The sequence below is a fragment of the Amblyomma mixtum genome, chromosome 5 (genome assembly GCF_055824585.1).
Source record: "Amblyomma mixtum isolate Tamu chromosome 5, ASM5582458v1, whole genome shotgun sequence".
NCBI lineage: Eukaryota > Metazoa > Arthropoda > Arachnida > Ixodida > Ixodidae > Amblyomma > Amblyomma mixtum.
Window position 1 is genome coordinate 87,475,048 of NC_143016.1, and position 22,338 is coordinate 87,497,385.

Here is a 22,338-nt window from a genome sequence, read left to right on the forward strand (position 1 = left end):
CCCGCGGATTTTTAAGTATCACCTTCACATGCTTATCCACCATATGCACACCTTCATTCCCCTGGCAACAACTCTGTACCCTAAGGGACCATCGATTACATGTTGCTCACATTGCAGATCCGGCCCAGTGATAGCAATGGCACAGGCTTTCGCCCCAATCCACGCTGTTCTCTTTCTTTTTTATTTTAATGTCACCTCACCACTGCTATTTTCCTTTCCATAGCTCGCTACGCTTTCCTTAATTTAAATCCAAGCCTTTTCGTTAGCCTATATCCTTTGTCTCAGCATTATTGGCAGTATACAACTATTAAATATTTTCCTCTTGAGGGATACTGATATGCTGCTTTTCAGGACCTGAGACTATAGACCTGCCAAGTGCACTCCACTCGTAGTCTATATATGGTTATTTTCTTTCTCGTGATCGGTATACCAGAGGTCACTACTGCCATACAGGTAGATGTTATACTTTATCAGAGATTGGAGCATTTCATTAGCTACCATAAAATCATAAACGCTTGTTCTTTTCCCTGGCTGTACTTAACACTGTTTCAGTTTTGTTTTTGCTTTCTGTTTTTTTTTTCATAGCTCTTAGCTCTTCTCTTTTCAAGCCTCTGAAAACCTATCGTAAACACGCAATGAATAACAGCGAATAAATTGTGTCACCTTGCCTAACAGCGTTCCTGGTATTTATCTGGAGGGCTATGGTCACCTTACTGTGTTTAGTCCCTGTAGTATATACACTAACTCATGTTTCGACTGCATCTTGGTTAGGCAACATCTGTGAGGCTGGTGCTGGTTCGACTTAATCAAATTCTTTTTTCGCAAACTATGAATGCGGCATATAAGGGCTCTCTATAGTTTGCACATTTCGCTGTAGCCTCATCGATGGCCTCAGCGACTGTGGTTTATTTTAGAGCTCTTCTGAAAATCATCCTCTGTTTCCTGGGTCGGCTAAAATCTGACATTGTTTAGGCTCTACTAGCGATTATCTTAATAATTATCTTGCAAGCAATAAATATAATTTAAATCGGGCTGTTGTTTCCAACTCTTTTACGCTGCCATTCTTATGGATTCATATTATGTTAACATTCGTCCATCCATGTGATGTGCTTCATGTCATGAGGCATTGTGTAAGCAGGGCGCGAAGTTCGTATAGCGCTGTTGCCACTTTACGATCAACATATGTGCTGTTACTTTGTCGTCATCTGTCGCTTTCCCCTCCCACTTGCTTCTAATTAGGGCCTTCAGTTTTTCTTCCTTAGCTACAGCCGATATTATCACTTCCTCAAGAGCAGTTCTTCTGCCACGACTATTTCGGCTATTGTACAAAGCTGCGTCGAATTCCCCTGTTACTTTCCACTGCCGTAAGTCGGAGTGATTTAATAGCCGAGCTAATTTGACACGCTAGCTTGGTTGTCTTGAGGGGGTGTCTGCCCCAATAAAGAGCCCTACAGAAAGGGCTTCAGCTATGGTGCAGTAGCACAAGAATTTCTTTAAATGACCTTTTAATACTTATATGAACTTGAGAAGGGCCCAAACCAATCTTATGAGACCAGTATCTGCGATATTATGAAACCAGCACCCACGCTTCGCACCCTTATTGCATGGTGGCAGTTACTGTGCCATTGATGAATATACAAGTCATGCATTATATTCTGTTGCCGTCTACCCAGAAAACTAAAGGAACTACACGGTAAAAGGTGAAGCTTATAACTGATCAAGTGTCCGGGCCAGCAAGTCCCGATTTTATGCACCATCAAATGGGTGCTTCCACATGCAAGCGCCGCATACCATGCGCTCTCTGTAGTGCACCAACAATCCTGAGATGAGAGGAGATGGAATAAAAAAAAATGGTAGCTTCAAAAATAGGAGGCTCAGGTAGCCATTTATTCGTGCATTATAGTCTGGTTAGTATGCAGAGAACTGCACGTTGGAATATGACGCAATCTATTGAACGCGTACTATTAATGCAGGTAAAAGAGACTGAAAAATAGCGCATTTACTTATTACGCACGTGCCTCCAGTGCGTTACGGCATTTTCAACAAGGGGAATCAACAGCAGCCAGTGAGAAAAGGGCGATCATGCGAAACCGCGGGGCCAAAACTCAGCACCCGCTAAATCAACCGCGCAGCCTGGCGCCATCTCTCGGCAAGCGGCGCCGGCGAGTACACACGTGGTCACTGAATACCAGTTGCCCAGCACTGTCGCAACGACCACTGTCTATGAAACGTGGCGGTGAACGTATACTGCAAGCAGCTTTACGTGCACGTGTCGAATGGGCCACGGCATATTTCAGAGCCCCTTCTGCACATGCCTCAAATGGAATAATGCCTCATGCCTCAGATGGAAAATTGCTAAACTTGAGCTTTGCGAGGGTGTCGGGAAAAAATTAATTTCAGTCAGTGCCGTTCGCCTTGCGCGGAATGACGACAATGGCCTCTGGGGGCGAAAGCGAACGGCTAAGGGCGTATTGTCCAAATCGAGAGAGAGAGAGAGAGAGAGAGAGAGAGAGAGAGAGAGAAAGTCGTCTACGCAGGAAACAGAGCAGAAAATTCGCGCAACCACGCAATTCTTGGAATTCGTTCAACGGACGCGAAGGGCGGACTTTCCCGCCTTCAAGGCCCAGTGTCGCCCTCCTTTAAATTGCATTGAGTTCGCAGTGTTCGCAGCAACGAGGGAAGCCGCTTTTCATTGCCAAGACTAATTCCGTTTCTCGCAGCATGTGCTCGCAGGCTTTGAAATGCTCCCATCGGTATCTGGGACACTTGGTCGGAGAGAAAAGCGTAGGTGCTGAGCTAAAACGTTAACTGAAATGAGAGGCATGATACTAACTGTTTATGCCAATGTATTCTTTTACCGAGAAGCAGTAAGGAAGCGTACACGTCCGCGGTGACATGACTGACTTATCAGTTCCGAGCTTGCGTGACAGGCAGCTTGAGACTCTTTCTCGTCACAGCAAATTCGTGCTGATCATGTAGAAAAATTATACATGTATGCAAGACAACGCGCTCATAATAAAAGAGAGCATTGTGGGGCCCAGGTATCTCAATTAAATAAATAAAAAAAATTAGCAGCCGATGATTTCGACTGATGCGGCGGAGTGTGCGCTATCCTCGAGATGACTTTTGCGTGAAGGATCCGAGTTGAGGAACCCACTTCCACCGGTGGATTTTCACTCACGCCAATCATGATTAAATTTTTGGTTTGAAAATTGTTTTATCATCGGTGTTTTTGCGGTTAGAAGTTTTTCACGCGAATGATCCTACGTACTATATACTGGCAGTATTAATGGAGCATTGTCTGTGAGAACGTCGACTGCTCATGCGCTGTCGGACCTGGGAGCTTGCGATGTTGATTCCGGCATACAGTTTTTCCGTTTAAACTAAGCGTGCGGTTTAACTATCATTTATTTAGCCATATAGAAGATCGGAAAGTTGCATGACTGTGACAATGTCAACACGCGCTACAGAGTGCGTGCAGACTAGGAAAGCGACGACGCCCGTAAAGAAGCCTTCCCAACATAGAAATAACAAAATGTAAGAATACGTATAGATGTGGAAAAGCGACAAAATATTGAATGAATTTTCATCTGTCCGCAGTGTTTGATTGTAGCCACAATCAATACCAAACATTATCGTCAAACACTCTAATGTTTCATAGTTAGGAGTTAACTGAATGTTGAATTATAATTGAATGAATTTTGTTTGATGCTTGTCAATTTTATGTAACCACTCTCTAATGGTCAAAGGCGCTATAGGTAAAATAATTAAAACATAAAATGTATAGTCCCAAAGACGAACGGTACTGAGGCATCTTTGGTGCAATAAATGTAGGTGGTTTTATGAAAACAGCGATTTTGGATGTCCACCACAATTAGACATCCATCTATAAAGGCCGCCGCGGTGGCTCAGCGGTTACGGTGCTCGGCTGCTGTCCCGAAAGACGCGGGTTCGATCCCGGCCGCGGCGGCTAGAATTTCTTTGGAGGAGAAATTCTAGAGGCCCGTGTACTGTGCGATGTCAGTGCACGTTAAAGAACCCCAGGTGGTCCAAATTTCCGGAGCCCTCCACTACGGCGTCTCTCATAGCCTTAGTCGCTTTGGGACGTTAAACCCCATAAACCTAAACCTAAACCATCTATAAAGATAATTTGACAAAGAAGCTATGAACGTTTCTTGTCACACTTTACTTAGCGCCTTTTTCGATAGAACTTACGACAAAACGCGGGGAAAGAACGCCGCGAAGCTTCTCTAGTGACTTCCCATTTCAGTTTTTTGACGTTTTGTAGATTATGGGGCAGAATATGTCGGACTTAAGCGTGACTTTATATCGATTAACACTGCCTAACAAGCAAGAAATTGTATCAACAACGTTAATACCCAAGCCCGTCTTACCTCGCATAGCCTCGCTCTTAGAGAGTATTAGGACACCTCAGGCTTTTTTTCCAGCTGTAAATCCCATTTACAATCAATGGTCACTAAACAACATAGGTGCGGAAACTTCAATGCATTATTGTCGTTGAACTGGCACAGACGTTTGCTTCTGCACTGCAGAAACCTACTCCAGAGAAAACAAGCACCGCCTAACTAACGCCATCTGTAGAATGTCACGACAGCCATTCAAATCTGAGCAGAAGCCTTTGCAAATCAACTAGCAGCAGTTGTCGAAAACTGAAAGAAATATTTATTACAAAACAGTTAATTACCGCAATTGCGTCTTTCTTTGCAAAATTATTTCGTACAATATGCGAACGTTCGTGCAAGGGCACATTTCTCTCGCGCCTGACTGGTCTTGTGCAAATAATATCAAAAATAAACGTAAACACACATATGTGATTCCTCGCATGGCATACACCACTGTGCAGCTGTAGAAAATAGTTTGAATATGGGATGAGAATATTCGTGTGCGCAAGTGGACTTTTATGTGCCCGAGAGGCCCCAACGAGCGCTAAGAGAAGACACCAACCTTGCAGCAGTGCATTTATTCTTACACAAAGAAAAGCGAATCCTAGAAAGTAAAAAAAAAATGCATTTTAATTATTCAGCAAACGAAAGGCTCGCTGTGAGACACCATTAACCGCGGACCTAAACTCTTGCTGTGCTGCCTGGGTCATTTATGCTTGCTTTCATAGGAAAGGTGTCAAGATCTCTAAAATCGTATTTGTTGGACCGAACAAGCTTAAAAGCAATGAGCATCAAGAAGTAAAATGAATACAATGTGGGCATGCTGTTATATGCGCGACGAGCTATAATGCCACACATTTTCTGGGAGGATAAGCTGCATTTGATGTGTATGCATGCGCCTTTTGCGCTTGTGTATTCCCTGAACTAAAGGTTGACGCTAGCGCCAAGGGCTTTTCCTTTTCTTCTTACTACTTACAAAAGCAAATTTTACCGGAAAGAAACGTTTTTTCCCGTTACTTCAACTATTCGTCGTGCTTTCGAGCCTCATATCACATACCATCCCAGCGCGCATACATTCACAAAAACTGAAACCAAGAAATGGATGTTTCATAAGGAGAACGGTAGTGAGGATTATGACAGGCGATACATCTTTTGTTCTCGCAGCAACGACGTGAACTGTGCATGGAAACCAGACCAGGGGAAACAGGTAATGCTGACGACCGTCGGCCATTGTTCGGCGATGGCATAGCAAATTTGTTTTCGTGATTGTCTCGGAGCATATATATGCTCGTTAACATTGCAATGCGCTTTTTCAGCTCCCTTTCCGGCACTTTTTTCTCCCCGTAATCGGACGCATACGATACAACTCGATGCAAGTACTTGTATGTTGTATGATGCTGTTTTAAGCGAAGTAAGTTCCAAGATTATTTCTCGTGGCCATAGGAATGCCAGCATATTTTAGTAACAATACGGCGCTTATCTCGTTACTCTGCAACCCGTGATAAGTTTACCGCATTATCATCGTCATCAACCTATGTCCACTGCAGCACAAAGGCGCCTCTCTCCTACTGACTTCTAATTAGAGAAGACTTCTAAGAGAAGTCTTCTCTTATGTGTCTGTATTTTTGTATCTTAATACATTGTTTCCCACCTGCTATGATCTTGTGTACAAGATCGCAGTATTCATAAATAAAAAAAAATTAACCCTGTCCTGCGGAAGTTGCACTGCAAACATCCTAGTCTCATCAGCCCGCCTGACTCTCTGCCAGTCCCTGCTGCATCTCCCTTCTCCTGTACTAGGAAGTGGCATACTTGCTTCGAATTGATATTTTGTAAAGTTTGTGCTAGCATACGGGTGTTGCGAGTCTGAGAACCGCGCGAAATGATGAAGTTGTAAACAGAGACTTGGTTGCCTCGGCCACGGCGATTTACCATAATGGTCCCGCGACAGATCGCATTATTTCGTACACGCACACACGCATGGGCGCCGGCTCTTACCTGGCGTGCCAAGCGAGCCATGGTCAGCGCGGGCTTGTCGCCTGTCGCAATCCACACGAGACGAGGGTCACAGTGTGTCGGTAGCAGCAGCAGCACAGCAAAGACAAGAGACTGGGCGGCGCCTGTCGGTCAACGTTCGCGCACTCCGCACTGGGGACGCCGACGACGGGCTGTCGGACGAGATATACGCTGCCACCAGTCCATCTTCGACGTGCAGAAATAAGCGAACAGGCGACGACGCGACGTTTCTTTGAGCGAACAGAAGCTCCGCTACCTCAACAGTCCTTACGCCTACGCCGGTCTGCGACGGCGGTGTTGCGTCACTTCCCTGCAAGACGCCGCCGTCAGGCGATGACGACGACGACCACGTTCGCGTCGCAGGTCCGTGGCGCGCACACCGGCATCGTCGAGGGGGCGAGGCTTAACTGTCCGTCGGGGAGCTTCCGAGCAGCTGTTCCACGGCGCAGCCCGCGCGCAAGCGCTCGCTTGGAGCGCGTGCCGAAAGTACGCAGCGCCGAAAGAAATCGGCAGCGGCGGCGGCGGCAGTCAAACGACCAACACCATAACAAGAGAGCACGGCACGCTGTTTGCCAACGCGGAGAGACCCTCACACAATGAGATGTCGGCGCACGCACGCGTTGGCAGCGCCGGGGCGGAGCTTTGTGGGCGGGCGCCATCTTTGTGTTCTTTCTCTGTGTATTTTTTCCTTTTGTTTGACTAGCGGCGGGCAGCGTTCGGCCGTCCCGCCCATCCTCGCATCGCAGGATCCGGGGAGGGAGTGGGAAGAAGAGAAGCAGAAAGCGGAGAGCAAAAAGAAAGAACAAAGGAGAGCAAAACCAAACCAGAAAAGTGACAGAAGAGGAGGTGAGAGAGAGGAAGAGAAAGAGAGGTCGAGCGGAGAGGTGAACCGACGGGTGTTGCGCCCTCTCTCACCGGCTATTTTGCCGGCCTCTAGTGGCGGTAACGGGAACCAATGGAGGGCGGGGTCGTTCAGCCCTCCTTCCTCGCCTCCCTCTTGACTCCCTGCTGACGCAGAGAAGAGAACAAATACACGCGCGGCGCGCGCTGGCAAGCTTATGAGGAAAGCGAACAGCAAGAAGCACGCACGCAGATGTAGCGAATGAAGCTTACGCTGGCGAGAAAGTAAAAGCGAGGTGCTCTGAAAGAAAGGGAGGAAAAAACCGTGGTGGCACAAGGAGGAGGAGTACGAGTGTGAGTGCCTGCGGGAGATGTGCGCGACGGGGCCGCCCGAGCTCCGCTTTCGTAAACGAGGCAATTTAGCAGGAGTAATGTGCTAAAACGTGTGAGACAATGAAGAACTGCTGCGGCGAAAGAAACAGTGTGGGAGTAAAAAGCTCTGGACAGGTACGTGGCACAGCTTTCGGCCGTCGTCGCCGCCCATGGTAGTCCGCGGAAAACTGTCCTCAGCAACATGACGGAAAACAGCGCGTAGAAGAGACACAGGAAAGAGAAGACACACACTTCTCGTCCCGTTTCTACGCGCGGTTTTACGTCATGTTTACAATTAACCAACTATCCCAACTCCACACTGTTATTAACCAGAGAAGCATGCATCAGTAAACACCAGGAACCGCTGTAAGCACACTGAAAGATCAGTCAATATCTTCCAACCAAATTCACTTCGCGATCACTGCGAAAACAGCTCAGTTTTCTGATGCAGTCGAAGTTGAGAAAGGCAAGCCTATACGTTCTGTGCCTAATTATTTCACGGCTGGTGATCGAATGCGACAAATTTGCCTTTTTCTATAACACTGCCTCTCATTTCTGTCCAGAACAAATGTGCATCGAAGAAGGTAGAAGATGATGATGATGTCCTCAATTGTACGCAAACTGTCTTCTTTTTCATTACCGGGTCTCGAACGTCGTATTTATGATTCAAATGGCATAATATGTGCGAGGTAGAAAACTTATAATTCAATGGGGCAGAAGCAGCAGCACAAAATTAGCAGTCGATTGCCGCAGTCGACAGGATCAAATTTGGCGCAGGCGACAGGATCAGTACGAACAATTTTTGGTGTTCACGACTCACGAGATCAGCGTAAAAGTTTCCTAAGACTAATTAATCCATTTGAGGTCATTGTCATGCTACATGCCCAATAGCCCACCTTTGCGGTATTGTTAGAAATCTTTGCTCAATGCGGTATTAACTTGGTGCGTTTTTCTGCTGTGGCGGCATCCTACACGCAATTAAACCAGCGCACTGCCCACAGCCAGAGCTCCTAAACTGGGCGTTTCCACCCGTCTTGCATCACGTTGACTCCGCATGTTGGTGTCGAATTCATGCTGCACGCTACTCGTGCCACCTGTCGGTGGCACTTGAAAGCATTTCTGTAAAACCCATCCCTCGTGCTGTTGCGAATGGAACTCTGCTGTTAAGTATTTGTGAAAATAGAGTTCCCGCAAGTGGTGGAATAAATTCAGCAGTCCTTTTTATGCGCTCATCGCTTTTTTATAGCGGAGCACCCAAATGTGAGAGAACATCAGCCGCTACAAAGCGGTGCGCGAGTTCCCATGGTCACTATTAGCTGAATTCGGAAATATTTCCATACCCGTCCGCATTAATACAATAAGACCACCATATCACTGCTTGGAATAAAGCTTTGGAGTCACCGCATAAATCGGCTCTGCTTTGAAATTTACAACGTGAAAAAGCACGATGGGAATCATTACTTGGCAACCTGAAAGTTACTGAAGTTTGGCTGAGTGATATGGAGTACTATATTATAGCATTGACTTCAGGAATGGATGAAAAACAAAACAACAACACAGTGTATCTGCGCACTCAGCAGGTTCCCCATGCATACATAGCTGTGCCTCTAACAGCCCAAACTAAATAAGGCTAAATTCAACTTCAGTACACAAGGTTCCCCAGAAGCCACTTCGGACAGCCCACGTTACGCAGCATATTCTCTTTGAGACCATTTCCCTTAGTTCATTCCCAGCTGCAAGTGATCAAAAAAATTGTCAGAAAAGAGTCGATCGAGGAAAAAAAAACAAGACTCACTCCATGTCAACCGTTCTGTCAAAGTCAGTCTAACGCCCTGCGTCCGTGAGATCAAGGAAAACCTGCACTTACAAAGCCAGTACAAAGTTCTGCACTGGCAAGCAAAATGTGCAGCCTCAGATTCCCAAGGCAGTACACGTATGCGGCATAAATCTGCCGAAGCGGTAAGGCGCATAAGTGAATCACCCACACGTCCTGCGATCACCGACCGCCCAACTTTCGTAGCAAACAGCTCGACAACGCGTGCGTCGTGTAGGGCGACCATTCGTGAAATGGAAGGTGACAACAAAAAGCACGCGGATGGCCTCCGAGCGTCGCAAGCTGAGGAGGCCACGCGTTTCGTGCGGAGCATGCGGGCAAGCCTTCGCGCGATGCACACGGTATACGAAGCGACAGCAGCGTTAACCTAATGACCTGCGGCGCGAGCGCGGGGGTTAATTTAATGAACGGACGGGTAATTGCTGTCAGCAGCCACGCCCACTCCAGCCCGTCGCCGGAACAGCAGCAACGACGGAGGCAACATCAACCAAGCGGAGGAAACGATGCGCGTAAAAACAAACAAAACAAGAAAGTTCTTCCCGAAACGCGGCACACTGACTTGGAGAGCAGCAACAGAATTAAGTGAGCACATGCGTATACCTACCGCCTTATAGGCCGCCTACCTAAGGACAGTAGATTTGTTACACGCCTAAAATGAAGCAACAACGCACAAATGCAGCACTTAAAATATTGCTGCTCGACCTGCAATATTTTGTGTTCGACACAGCGAGGAAGCAAGAGCATGGCAGAGGGGGGAGGGGGGGGGGGGGGGGGAGAGTAGTCTTGTCTTGAGGCTCTATGTTTTTATAGTCGTTCCCGAAAACGTGCTGACACGCGGGCGATACGGTCGATCACGAGGGCTCAAGGACCGGCAAACGCTTGCATAAACGTATACTTCATACATACGAGACGCGGCGGGCTCCTCTCAGCTTCCATGCAGGTCCCGAGGAAAGAAGCATGCATGACGGCACTCGCCGAAGCGCGAGGGGAGAGAGGGTTGGACGCCAAGCGGCGGTGTCAAATTCGAGGCTATTAATAATCGCCTCGTTTGTTGGGCAGTCACGCCATGTATACGCATACTCTGCTGCTGCCACCCGATCGCCACGTCCTCTGGCGAGCGGAAAGAAAACAAAAAGTGCGCGAAACGCGCGAGGCCTTCTCCTTGTTTTCATACTCGCTTATTCTTGCTGTCGGCGCTGCGGCGCCGCTGAGTATTTTTTCTAATGTTGCTGCTTTGGGTATACGTGTCCGCTTTGAGAGGTGCATACGCACGCACAAACATCTACGCTTGACCGTGAGAAGGTCTGGGGGCCGCGACATGCAAAACGCCAGGCTCGGCTCGCCTTACTATAAGTCCATGATCCGGGCTGCGCCACAGTTAATAATAGTAGGCTGATTAATGAACACCCGTGTGCCAACCGGTGCTGTTATGGCACCGAGGACAGCGGCCAGGTGGGGACGACTTTCGACCTCCTGCCGCGCTAACGCGTCGGAGTAGGAAAGCAGCTACTGTACCTTGGTGGACACTTAGCGAACGAACGTCACATCCGGAGGGCACAACTTCCGGGAAAATATTCAAACTCTATCGGAATTCAACCTCATGGCAATAAAAAGATCGCCGGAACCTAAAATTAAACTGCATTCTGGTATCTTCTGCAATGAATCTTAAAGCATCATGAATGAACAGCGCAATCTAGACACACACACACTATAGGAAGAAGAATCAGACGAACACTTCGTCCTACTGAGTGTCAAATTGCACTGTTCATTTCATGATGCTTCATAACCATCTAAACCGTCAAAACCTCTTAACGAATCTCAACGAATCTTGCCAAACGTATGGCTCTTTAAGCACTGTTTTCTACATTACGATACATTCCACTAAGAAACCTGCGGTAGCTGATGGCTGCGATGTAAGAGGGTGGTGTTTTCTATTTCTCAGGATCAAAGTGCGCATTTGCGACAAGGTTTCTTAGCCAAATAAAAAAATAACAACTACTATTAGGAATGTGAAATGCCCTGCGGCACTTTGTCGTTACGATAATGCTAATCTGTGCTCCGGATTTCATCCATGGTACTTTTTCTAGTCTCAACTGCAGGCAACCCCTCCGCATCCAGCAATGATTTGCGCAAGTGGGCTTCACCGCATTGCGTTAATGCACATCAGCGAGCGACCCCACCGGAGCGCTGCGTCGTCCGGTCATCGCACTCGGGTACAGCGACTGAGACGTCGCGTCTTTCGCCACGGACTGCCACTCTTACGTCAACGCGCGTCGGCGTCTCTCGTCTTCCGTATTAATCACTCTGACACGGCTCCGCTCCCTTGATTGTCGCGTCAGGCGCCAAAGTCGCGAGGCTCGCAGCAGTGACGACCGTGGCGACGCCACCTGAGCTTGTGTTTTTCTGCCCTCCGTGTGAAGGCCAATGCCAGCCAAGAAGACACGCTGCTTCTTTGAGCTTCTTCTTTTGTTCTGAAACCCGTTTACCTGCGACTTTTCGCTAGAGCGATGAAGACAGCTTTGTTGGTGTTTATTATTTATGATAGGACTGCCAGAACCCTTTGGCGCAATCATATTTTAGACAGTGAACTAAATTACCCTGCTTAAGAGTTTTTATTTTAGCATGCACTTGTAGGCTTGACAGAACGCATATTAGTTAAGCAGTCCAAAAGCTTTCCTCAAAAGCTGTTCATTTTTGACGCATGCTTGCGAACTCGTTCGACATTCATGGTCGGCTAAAAAACGCCATGAGGTGCAGATATTTCCTCCATGACTGGCCTCGGCAGCGACAGTCTCTATTGTTCAATAGCTATGGTTATCAGTTTTTATTGAGATCCAAATTCATTATTTCTTTTTTATTATGTGCAGTGAGAAACACGTTAATCTCTAGCCTCCGCCACCCACGGGCATATCCCATCTTCACACGTACTACATAAGATCTTCGCATCGCATACCGAACGCAATGCCCACGATCATATTTTACTCACGTTCAATCAGTCCCTCGGCCAGTCGATCGTTCTCTCCATCACTCACTCCCTAACACACATACCCTCACTCACTATCTTAATACCTCTATCACTCGCCCCACGAGGCTAAGCTGAATGACTCCAGGTGTTCCATGCATACCCAACAATTCTGGACAAAAGCCTTTTTGAACAAGAAAGAGTTTATGAACGCACTTTTTTCGTATATTGTAAGAGTTCCCTATAGCAAATAATACATCCGCCGATCTTTCTTCAGCAGGCTTGCTCTTTTTTTGCAATTAACACATTTGCTATCGTCAAAAACATTCCTCATTCATTTTCTATGCCAGTCTCAACTGCTCGATGCGAGCGACAGAAAAACATTAAAGGAAAGATTTTGTTATATATCGGAAGAAAGGACCAATAGCTTCAATATTTAGATAACAGTACCTTACAATTTTGCAATATTCAAATTTGTTGTCCAAGAGTGTGCTTCCCCCAAGAAAATCTCCCTGAACACGGCGCAGAGGTAGTTGTAAAAATATCAAGTGGCGGCACGAGAGAGCGCAGAGATATCACTCCTGGTGGCTGAGTTTGTTACAAATCCATTGCGAAACACATCCACCCCCCCCCCCCCCCCCGCGGCCCCACCCCCAAAATAAATAAATAAATAAATAAAAAGTCAGTAACTAGTAGACATTTCCTCGCATTCGTCGACCATACAGCAGCTGAGTTGCTGCTGGGGCGCTCCGCGCGAGAATGCCAGAGCAGGTGCCCCGTGGCAACCTGTGCGCATAGTGTGGAGCCCTCGCACGCACTTGCGTCCACCGGGCCGACGCGGCCGGTCGGCCATCGCGCGGGCCACAGCCGCGTTTATGTGCCACGCATCGACGCGCGCGCTGTCGCGAATCGGTTCGCTCCGAGCCATGCCGAGCCGACCGAAGCCGCCCCGACAGGGAGAGGGACCGCGGCGCCGTGATCCGTCTCGAGGGGAGGCCGCCAGTCAAACTGTCACTCACCGGAGTCGACGACCAGGCGTCGATCGCCCCGAGATGTCCGAGAGGTGCGCGGCGGAACGAAGGGGGGAGAAAGGCGAAGACCTTTAGCCCCAGCAACCCTCACCTTATACCCCCGCTCCCTGCATGCCTGTTCGTCTCGCTTCTTGAGACCCGTCCTCTCGCCGGTTCACATAGAAGATACGCTTTTTCGCGATTTATTTTTTTCTTCTTGTTGATTTCGGTAAGTCGATCGCCGCTGTTACACATTGAAGGCTTCCTTTACGTTCACCCTCAGCTGTTTTTTTTTTTGTTGTAGTTACGCCACAAACAGGTTTTTCGTCGTTTTTTTTTGTTGTTGTTGCTGTGTTTCATTCGCACATACGACCCGTCTTCTATATGTTCTCACCTTTATAGTATAGTCGCTCTCTTTATTGCGACTCGTCGTCGTCTTTTTTTTATAACAATAGTTGAAGCCTATATACATACCGATTAAGGAAACCTGGAAGAGCGTAGAAAGTTCCGGTGCCCATATCCAATCTGTCGACTGCACCGCGATGTTCACACCAGCGAAGGACCGATTCTGTGTGGTACGGAGACGAACTACCGCGCTCAACTATTCTGTGTATACGCACCAAGAAGTAAAGTGACCTTGGTACAGTATACAGTTGATCAAAAGCCTTCTAAGTAATTTTTATGCATATAAACGAGGCCATATTTAATTTACCTGTATTATATCATAAATTTCACACTTGACGCTAAATCGCGCCGTAAACTGGAGGAAACAAGAAGCGGCCGTGAAACTGAGAGCATCCAACCATGCTTTCGGACTATGGCGTCCGAGAGTGCGGAATGTTCCCGTCACAAGATTTCGGAGGCCATGGTCGTTGTGCAGTAACACATGTCACCCCCCCCCCCCCCCCATACATACACACACGCCCGATAAAAGATTCGCGTATGTCCTCTTTTGGTCCATCCAGCTCCTCCGTGGTGCATATTTCCAGTTTCAATCCCAATGTTTATTGAAGCCAAACAGGCACATATACCTGGTTAACCTCCTATACCCTTCGCTTCTCTCTGATCACACTACACGTTAATGAACCCCAAGCCAGCGAAATTATTCTGGAGTCTTTCCCTACGCCAACCCTCATAACCCACGCGCAGCTTTGGAGCGTTAAACGCCACATTACGTACCATATCTGTCCTTCTCTCTCAATTTCGATTTCGATGTAAAACAGTCGCATTAAATGAGTACGCAGTGCATTGCTTCTTTCGATTTCAGATAAAATTGCGTTGACATGAAAATGATTAAATTCACACAAGAAATAGCTTCTATGCGCCACGTTGCCCTTTCACTGCACATTTGAACACGCGGTTATGAGAATGCTTAAGAAAATTAACCGATGAAGTAAAAGTAAAGACAACAAGCACATTGACTGAAGTGTAAATGAAATTCCAATGCCAGCGAAGTCGCTTTGTTCATTTGTGTTCCAATATAGGAGCCCTTGAAAACAACCAAACTCGTATATTCAGAACTTATCCGGAGGAATTCGTTGCGTAGACACGTACCCATTCTGTATACTGATTTGCTACTGACAGCATTAGATTCCAATCCCGTCAGCTTGCATCAAGCAGCTCAGTATCCACCGGGCATTCTGCGCACTTCCCACGCAGTAAATCTCATCACACGTAAGCATCACTATCAATGCCCGCGCATTCACTGAAGTAGCCGAGAGGCCTGCTCTCCGCACCCTATACTCATCACGCGAACGAGTTCACGGAATGGCAGCGTTTCAGAGGCGCGAAAGAAATTCCACGTTCCGCTCTGCTCCCAACGCACAAAGCGTTATATACGCCGGAGAGACGCGGAAGACGCTCCGGCCACGACCACGTCGGCTCCGCGTTGGTGCGGACACAGCGTTCTTTCAAACGAGTCCCTCTGAATGCGTCGCCAATACCTGCGCCTCTCATCCGCCCACCATTCTCGGCGCGTCACACCTAACAACAATAATCGAGCACCAGGAACCGTACACCAAAAGAAACGGGAGAGGGAGTGTGTGGGCGGGTGTATAGGAGCGCCGTATTGCGCACACTCCCCCATCGCGCAGCTTCTGACGTCCAAGGCGCGCACTATATGTACGAGCCAAGCCAAGCGAAGCCGCCGCGAACCACTACGCGATGAAGGGGGGCTCGGGAACTTGACGAAAATCCGCGAACCCTTCATCGCCTTTCTGAGCGAGATAGAGTCGAGAGACGGCGCTGCTCGGCAAGTGATCGAGACGGACGCTGTAATTCGACTCCCCTGCACACACACTGACTGCATGAAGGTGCGTATCCGGCTTCTTTGGCCAGCTACTTTCCGCGCCCCTCTGAGGCCCACGGACGCTTTTATATTTCCGGGACCCTTATCATCTTCCGCAGAACACTCGGCGGCGTGACGCGCGCTGATAGAACCGACAACAATGAAGCCACTCACAGAGCCACCGCAGGACACGGGGACTGCCCTCGCTGAGTACGGAAAGCCTCTATTCATTTTTTTTTATACTGCCTTGCAAGTTCACCTGCTTTGTATTGTTATTTTTTTTTTTGGTACTGAATCTCTGGTTTTCACAGCTATACGTCGTGGTTCACCTCGATCACCTAGGCCTGCTGCTGCCGCTGCTGCGGCTCCTGTGAGAATCGCCACCCAACCACGGGCGGCACGGAGCGTACAATATAGAGTCCTTGTCTACTTTCGTGTATTCCGTTTGGCTTCCCACTCCCTATAAGGACGTTTCTATGTAATTTCTCCGCATAGTTCCGTGTGCTTCATCGGCATATAGTACACTTCCTCATTCGTAATACCTACATGCACCGGCGTAGAGAGGTGGTGGGCAGGCCTGCGAATATATTTCGTGTATATCCGAAGATATACGTGCGTTTGCCTGTGGTCTGCATATAACAAAAGACGGACTGCGCATACGGACAACCGTTCTCGACGAGGCTTTGATCTTTCCAATCTCTCCTACTGCAACTTCCTGCTGCGCTATTCCGACCTCTGTAAGCCTGCTTCACATCCAAGCGAAAAAGCTCGCGATCTTTGCCGCTGAGGCGCAAAAACCTGTTTCGAGCCGACGCGGCGGCTCGAGCGGCCAGTGCGACGAGGTTGGAAATTTTTCGCCGTGCCGCACCGCTCAATTCGCTCAGTCGCTTGCATGAGACAATGCATGCGAGCACAGCTACATGGCACCGGTTCTCACGCAGCGCAGGAATGAAAAGCTTGCTGCTGTTTTTGTAATTTCGGTATCTTCTTAGAATGATTAATTCTCTACCGATATTTCTGCCAGAGAGGACATTGTATATTTGATGCCTGCAGAACTGAAATCACGCTCCTGTTGTCGCATTTAGTTGGTTTATTGGTTTACATCTTCTTTAAAGCAATTGAGTAGTCATACAATTTAGTATAAAGGATTCACCTGAGCATGCTGACGTTTTTCAAAGCTCCTTATTTCTCCGTGCGTGATATGCATGTATGTTTGGTGAATTGAATTGAATTGTTGAAAACGTATTTGTGCAACTAGAAAACAGTCATATATTCAGCGACCGTCTTCTGTCATCTGCATCTTACCCTTAATTCCGTTTCGATTTCCGTCTTTGTTTACGTCCCTGTTTCGGCTGAGAGTATCCATAAATAAGCCAAATAAACAAGCATTAACGCGGATCACCGAGAATCACAGAAACGCCATTAATGAACGAACGCTTCTAAGAAGTTCATTCACCAACTTCTTCAGAAACTGCTCGAGAATATAGAAAAAGAAAGGGTGAAGCAGAAGGAACGCGCAAGGCAGGAAGGAAGAGAGGGGGCACGTGTTTTTACTTAAAACTGAAGAGCTAACTACACCTCTGTCAAAGACAAACACCGATTTATGAAGCCACCTCGGTCGCAACAGCACCAGCAGCAGGCGAAGACAAGCTGTCCGGGTCAAAGGCCAAGTGCTCTCGTTTTTTCACTCTTTTCTTCTTTCTGCCGCCGCTCACTCGCACGCGCACACGACGAAGAAGGGCGAAGAAGAAGGATGAGCAATCCCCCCCTACAGAAGACCAACGAAGACCCCCCCCCCCCCCCCCCCCCCCCCCCTTCTCCCGAAACGGCACCAGGGCGCGCGCGGTTCGCGCCAAAAGAAGGCGAGCGAGTTCATTCTTGGAGGAGGACGGGGCAAGGTTCCGGGTCGCGGCAAAAACAAATTTTTCTTCGCAGGAACTCCAAACCGGGTGTGTGTGTGCTTGTGTGTGTACATACACTCACCACGAACGGCTGCGACCCGCAGCAAAAAGCGCCGCTACGGAGCGCCAGTAATTAGCTTCTCCCTCACGAGAATCCTCCCTCCCTTTTTAACAGACCTCCACCCCATTTCAGCCGAGAAAGTAGAAAGTAAAAAAATAGAGAACGAAAAAGCATCCGCCTTCTAGTTTAACCATCACTGCGTTTCGCTTGCTTTAATTCCTTAACTTTCTTCCCTTCTTCGCTTCGTTATAGTTTAGCCCCGGCTCGGGTTCATTCTTCAGCAGAGGCTCGCATGACGCGGATTTGGCTCCTTCCTCAGCCGCAGCTGCTTCTGCCTCCGCGCTGTTGTGCCTTACAATGACTAATGAACGGAACGCTGTCAAACGACGAGCCGAGGCTTCTCCGGAGCGAACGCGCTTAGGGGCAGAACAAAAGAGGGGCCACGACCAGCGAAGAAAGGAAAGCCGATGCCTGCCAGTACGGAAGAACCTGCCAGGCTTCTCTGCTGTGGCGTGTATGCTCCTCGGAACTCGTTTGTTCTCGTGTACTGCGAGTTCTCCTGCGTACGAAGGTGCGCGGGGAAGACTAAAGCTCCGTTTCTGTGAAAAACCTGCCTTTCTTTCTTCATTTCTTTTTTCTGCTCACGGCGCAGAACTAGTGAGGTGGATGAAGTCATTTTGAAGTTCCGTTCCGCTTCCTAAGAAGCGAGGAGGGTGGGACGCGCGAAAACCTTTTGTTCACGCTTTGCTTAACAAAAAGGAACTCGAAGAGGCACGGGGTCACACATGTCGACTACACCCTGCCCTTTGGAGAATATAAATGAAAAAACATAGATGGTGGGTTTTTTGCTCGTGCGGTTTAATTGCTTCAAAACTTATTCTTAGGTGTACTGTGCACACTCATCGCTCATTGCCAGCACGCGAACTTTCGACACCTGTACGTACGAGGCAGTGCGCATTTTGCTTCCTTACATACCAACTAATGCGTGCAGTGAAGCCCCTCCTCGCGACCACCTCTTGCGTTCTAAAATACCTTGGTAAAAAAGTAGTTCTAAAATAACTTGGACCAAGAACCATACCAAAAGAAAAGAAAACAAAGCCTAAATTTTGTAGGGTGCCCCCCCCCCCCCCCCCCCCCCCCCCCGCGACATTTACACAAATACAGGAAGGGCAGCACAAACGACCACCGTCAAACTAAAACATGTCTGAGCGAACTTCACGCACCTAAGACGCCCCTCACACAACTTGAGCAGGGAAGGCGCAGCCATCGTCAGCAGAGCACAAACATCCCAACTTCGCACATAACGCACATAATATGACCAAAGACGGTCAAATGTCCACTCTCCCCTGTTTGCAGAGGCAAATCATGAGCAAAGTAATACAGACGTTGCAGAAATTAGTACAAACAGCAGGCGCTCTTTGTGTCATCCCCTTTTTTCCTGTGTGTGTGTCTTTTGCGCCATTCTGAACTTCAATCACAAACCACAGTTACTGCTCTCTCTCTCTTGAAAGCTAACTTCCAGATTAATTTTCACATGTCGTATTAGGGTTCGCCCAACCTAAGTCTAAGGGTTGCTACAAAATCGACTACAACAAATGGCAACAAAAGAGCCATTTGAGAATAGTCCTGCATATTTCTACATGGGCAGAGATATAAGGTCAGACCAGCAGTGTGTTTTAACCCGGAAACTTAAAAAATATAGATAATCAGAGTGTAACACCATGTTTAAATATTTTGATACAATCAATAGTCAGGCATTATTCTCTACGCATGCGAAGTACCTCTACACGACCCCGCCTTTATAGATATTGTTGTATTCAGCAAGTTAGAAGGAAATTATCGGCCTGCACTAGGTTTGAAACAAGTAAATACTCCCTTATTTCAAACCTACTCTACCATTGGAGATTCTCGAAGTACACTCAACCGCAAAAGACCTGCCAGCAACGACCACGGTGCAACTGGAGGTCACCAGTGCCAATAGGAAAAACCATTTGTCAGTATGGACAAGCAAAACAATCGCCGTGAGCGGGCTCACGACCGCGAAACACGGAACATTTCGTCTACACTACGACAGATGGCGCGACGTGGTGGGGGTCCGAGCGAATGTGGGACGTCCGCGACGCCGCCGAACGCTCCGCGCTTCATGGCGGAGGCTCCACCGCAAAGCACGTCAGGGTTTATCAATCGACGTACAACTCTTCGCTTAACGGAGGCGCAGTTGTGATAAGACAGTTTTTTTTTTTGTATTTCGTGTTCATTGCTGCACCGGCTGCCTAGTTCGCTTGTATAAATACTCTCGTTGCTCGATGTGGCGAAATTTTAACCGTCTGCGAATACGGCAGATATGTGTACGCCATAATGAATGTTTCTCACATCTGTCAGATCTGTTCGATGTCCGTTCTGACGGCAACAAATCTGCACGTCATCTTAAAGGAAGCTTGTTACCGAAAGGCAGGCAATACAGCTAAACTGCGTAAACCAACAAGATTCCAAGCGAAGATACAGGTTTTGGGCGGGAAAGCACTCTTATCTTTCTACTTACGCTTTGTGCACCTACCGTTTTATGCACCAGCTACTGTATGCACCTGCTGCTAAATCCCTTTGGTTTCTCTATCACAGATGTCTGCGTTACCACAATGATTTCGGTTGTCTGCTCGCTTTTCCCATTGTTTCATTTTGTATGGCGCACGCCATGTCTTAAGCGCCTGATAAATTGTATGGTAAGGTATACAGGGTGTTTCACCTAAGACTTTGCATAATTTTGAAAAATAGGCTTTTTGGGTTAGAAGCGCGCTTTTTTTCGGCATTGTCAGCAGCGTAGTACATCAGAATACAACTCATGCTCACAATACAATACAACTCATCAGTTGTATTGGCTGTAATAGGCTCAATAATTATTCAATAGGCTCAATAATTATTGAAAGGCGTGTAGTTCACCGTAAGTAATATCCATATCGGTTTTTATAATTTCGAAGACGTGTTTATCCTCGGCGCTGTGGCCCAACAAATTTTGGCCATTTCGACGAGTTACGAGCACTGGAGCTTCCTACAAGCCTGCAAGCTTCTCAAACGCGCGTGTACTTTGCGCGACGTAGCCAAAATTTGTTATGCCACATCGCCGAGGGTAGCCGTGTTTTCGAAATTCTAAAATCTGATATGGATATTACTTATGGTGGGCTACAAGCCTCTAAATAATTATAGAGCCTAAAAGTAATAGCTGTAAGGTTATGTATTGAATAATAGTTATTCAATAACTAATTCAATAACGTCTATTAGTTAGCATGCCTTAGCTGTATTCTGAAGTACTACATCGTTGACAATGCTATGCGAAAAAATGCGCTCTTCTAACTCAAAAAACCTTTTTTCGAAAATTGCGTCTTAGGTGAAACACCCGGTTTATCAAAGGTCAGGCCAGAAGACACGCGTGATGCCAGAATGGAGAAAATGAACATGGAGTCTGCAACGGAAACTGCACGTGTTGTCCAGACCTTGAGATTTTGGCGTATCATTTCAAATGACGTGAGGCGTACGCAGGCATGCGTATATGCACGCAGAGGGAAACACTAGCACACGCACGTACAGGGTCAATCACACTTGGAGCACGGATCCGCTTGGCCACGTACCTGCGAAGAGCTGTTGCATCTTACCAGTTCATGAATCAATCCACTGTGGCGTACGAGAAGAGAGACCTCGACGTGGTGCTTCGTGTCATCTGCCCCTTTGCCCGTTTGCTACTGGCTTGGTCGCAATATCCCTCCGCATGTGAGCAGCCACGCGGAGTAATTTTCACCGTAGAGTGATTGACCCTGTACACACGACGTGTACACGGAAAACACCACTTTCAGCCTCTCCCTGATAACTGCTTTCCCGGGAAAGGTCAAGAGCGTCTTCGTTACGCGCCACATGAAGTAGTCAGCGCTTGCCAAGGTGTATTACTATAGAGCTCAAAAAGCGAGTCACTGCGTAAAAACCTATCGAGAGAGTCTGGAAAGTGAGTAGAGGCTCACCGGCAGAGTTTGCATGCACAGTCGGGGAAAAAGTGTCTGGACCACGTGCTCCTTAAACGAAGCCGATAGCTCTAATAACAGGCGGCGGATGGAGACCACACTTGTGGGGGTGGAAGTAAAAATCCTATTCTTTCACCTCGACAAGTGTGGTGGTCAGCCAGCGGCTAATAACAGAGCTATCGGTCGTCGTTGATGGAACACGCGGTCCAGAAAGTTTTGTCCCCGATTGTACAAACGTCGCATGGAAGGCACGATGACCTTCTCACTTCCTCAATTTCCAACAGAAAGGGATTTACGCGTGCAACGAATACGCTAAGCCAGTGAAGGAACCTTTCATCATGACTGTCACTGCCAGGAGGCATGTAAAGTGAACGTTTATGAAGTGGAAGTTTAAGAAAACCGCATTCCATTCAGTCTCTAGAGTGCGTAAAGTAACCGCGGTCACACCAGTGGGTGCTGACAGAATAGCCAACCCAGGGTGTGAAAGAGTGAAGGCAGTTCTTCAACGAGTACAGGAGAGGGAGAGAGTAGCAGTGTACACCACAAGCACGCAGGATAGTCAGTAATGCTGGTTGCGAAAAAAAAAGAAGGACAAAACTAAGCTTCTTTTCTTCTGAGCACTCCTCCTCATATCTTCCTCCGTTT

At 47.7% G+C, this 22,338-nt stretch overlaps 1 protein-coding gene across 2 annotated transcripts in view; it reads right to left on the reverse strand.

Moving 5' to 3' along the window:
- LOC149342902 (transcription factor Sp9-like) overlaps positions 1–22,338 on the reverse strand; it is a 156,186-nt gene that overhangs the window by 60,331 nt on the left and 73,517 nt on the right. The window contains exon 1 of one of the 2 annotated variants that reach the window (XM_089545407.1): positions 6,402–7,001. The exons of the other annotated variant lie outside the window; for it this stretch is intronic. The gene's annotated coding sequence lies outside the window, so the exon portion shown is untranslated. Of the gene's footprint in view, positions 1–6,401; positions 7,002–22,338 lie in introns of those variants that run through there. 2 annotated transcript variants of the gene reach the window in all.